The sequence below is a fragment of the Colobus angolensis genome, unplaced genomic scaffold, assembly GCF_000951035.1.
Source record: "Colobus angolensis palliatus isolate OR3802 unplaced genomic scaffold, Cang.pa_1.0 Scaffold19, whole genome shotgun sequence".
In the NCBI taxonomy this organism is placed as follows: Eukaryota; Metazoa; Chordata; class Mammalia; order Primates; family Cercopithecidae; genus Colobus; species Colobus angolensis.
The window spans coordinates 4,384,887-4,387,460 of record NW_012115043.1 but is presented as its reverse complement, the minus strand read 5'-3'; the positions used below and the strand labels follow the sequence as shown (position 1 = coordinate 4,387,460).

The following is a 2,574-nucleotide window of genomic DNA, read 5'->3' as shown; positions in this document are numbered from 1 at the left end:
CGCAGGAGCGGAAGTGCCCAATGGTGATGGCAACCCGGCCTCCCCTCCCCATCCCTGCTCTGCCCACCTGGTCCCCGGAAGTCTGTGAGTGACTTAGCCGCCTTTGATGCTGGGTCCTGGAGCTCTTTGTCGGTCCGCAGCCTTTGTCAGTCGTCCTTGCGGGCCAGCTTGAGGCGCAACATAGGCCCAGGAGCCTCAGAGGAGGAAGAGGAGGAGGAGGAAGCTGCTGCAGGAGGCCCATGTCATCCATCTTACTGAGGAGCTGTCAGGGCCGGGCGGCCTCCCGCCTCCCACCATCCCACATCGCTGCCCTGAGGGGTAACCTGGGGGATCGAGCTGGTTTCCGTGGCAGGGCTGACAAGCCGCATGAATGCTCCATTTAGCTGCCACACACCCGCCTATGCGGTGTACCTTCCTTCAGAGGCCATCACCTCAGCGTTGGCCTGTGAGGTGGGAGGGCTGGCACACATTGGCTACGGTGGCGCCATGTTTGGTGGTCACGGGACCTCAGGACCTTCCTGCACGCTGCTGGCACATATCTCCCCACCTTGGCAACGACTCCGTAGTCAAGTCCCCCAAGGACAAGAACAAGAAGCTGGAGGAAGGCAGCCCCGTATGCAACCCCCCTGAAGAGGCGCCAATGAAGTCTGTGAGGCGGAGGGTCCTGGACAGGCTGAAGCACTATTACCACGGCTTCTGCCTTCTCTGGACCGCCACCAAGATAGCCACACACACGCTCTGGAGGATTCTCAGTGGCCACATGCTGACCAGCTGGGAGCACAGGCAGTTTGTCCGTGTCTGTGCTGACCTCTTTTGCCTGGTCCTGCTCCTGATCTTTGCGGTGGTGCTTTTCATGGAGTTGCTGTTGCTCATGGTAGTGAAAATCTTTTCCAACATGTTGCTGTCCACATTTGAGACCTAGTCCATCAAGGAGGAGAGACTGAAGAAGCAGCTATGGGGGAGCTGGAACTGGCTAAATTTCTCCAGGACACCATCGAGGAGATGGCTGTGAAGAACAAAGAAGTGAAGGGGAGGACTGCCAAAGACTTCTCCATGTTTTTCCAGAAGATCTGAGAGACAGGAAAGACCTAACAGCAAATAAATCATGCGCTTTCCCAAATTATTTGAGGATGAACTGACCCTGGATAACCTCACCTGCCAGCAGCTGGTGGCATTGTGTGAGCTGCTGGATCTCCAGGCCATAGGCACCAACAACTTCCTATGCTTTCAGCTCACCATGAGGTTGAGGTCCATAAAGGCCAACAATGAGCTGATTGTTGAGGAAGGGGTGGACAGCCTGAATATCAAGGAATTGCTGTCGACATGTAGAACTCGAGGGATGTGGGCCCTCTGGGTCTCAGAAAACCATCTGAGGAGCCTGCTGAAGCAGTGGCTGGATATGCATTTGCATCAAGAGATCCCCATATCACTGCTCTTATTGTCCCGAGCTATATACCTCCCAGACACCCTCTCTCCTACTGACCAGCTCAAATCCACCTTGCAGACTCTTCCAGAGATAGTGGTGAAGGGAGCCCAGGTGAAAGTGGCCAAGGTTGAGGGTGAGCAGATGGACAACAAAGTGAAATTGGAGGCTACATTATAGAAGGAGGTGGCCATCCAGCAGGAGCACAGGGAAAATGAGCTGCAGAAGCTATCCCACGAAATGAAATGGAAGAAGCTCCCCCTGAGAGGCCAGTGGCTGACCAGCAGCCAGAAGTGCCTGATGTGATCCTGCCCTCAGAGGCCCTGAAGGACACTGTCCCTTTGCTGGAGATCTTGAAAGAAGAGAAAATAACCAAAGAAGAAATGGGTGTACTTAGTGACTCGTGTTCTAAACTGAAGGAGCAAAATAAGTCCCTAACCAAGGAGAAGGAGGAGCTGGAGCTACTGAAGGAGGACGTCCAGGACTACAGTGATGACTTGCAAGAGATCAAGAAGGAAGTTTCAAAGACCAGCAAAGAAAAATATGTGGAAAAATCTAAAGCCAGCAAGACACTGACAAAGAGAGTTCAGCAGATGATCTGGCGGATAGACAGCTTGATCGCACAGCTAGAGATGGATCAGAGGCCTGGCAAGCTGGGCCAGGAAGAGGGCTCAGGGGGAGCGGGAGAGAAAGTCATCAGTATCACCGAGTTCATCAGCGCCATGAAGCAAATCAAGAACATTCCAGAAAACAAGCTGATCAGCTTGGCCTCAACACTGGATGAAAATAAAAATGGCAAGGTCAACATTGACAACCTCATTAAGGTGATTGAGCTGGTGGACAAAGAAGATGTTCACATCTCTATCAGTCAGGTGACTGAGATTGTGGCAATGCTGGAGAAGGAGGAGAGGTGGAGGGGAAGAAGAAGGCTAAGGGAAAGGCTGAGGAGGAGGCTGCAGAAGTGAAGAATTTGGGCTGGTCTTGGCTCTCAGGCATGTTGGTGGCCCTGCAGGTGTCTGCCTCCATCCTGCTTCACTAGCTGTTGTGGTAATGACCATAATAGTGATCACTTTGAGGTGATTCTTTTTTTTTTTTTTTAGTACTAGAAGAAATAAATTTTATTTATTTATTTATTTATTTATTTATTTATT

General features: G+C 51.7%; 1 pseudogene; it reads left to right on the top strand.

Annotated features, from left to right (window-relative positions):
- The first annotated feature begins 239 nt into the window (after positions 1-239).
- Positions 240-2,466, top strand: LOC105510664 (annotated as a pseudogene).
- The last annotated feature ends 108 nt before the right edge of the window (positions 2,467-2,574 follow it).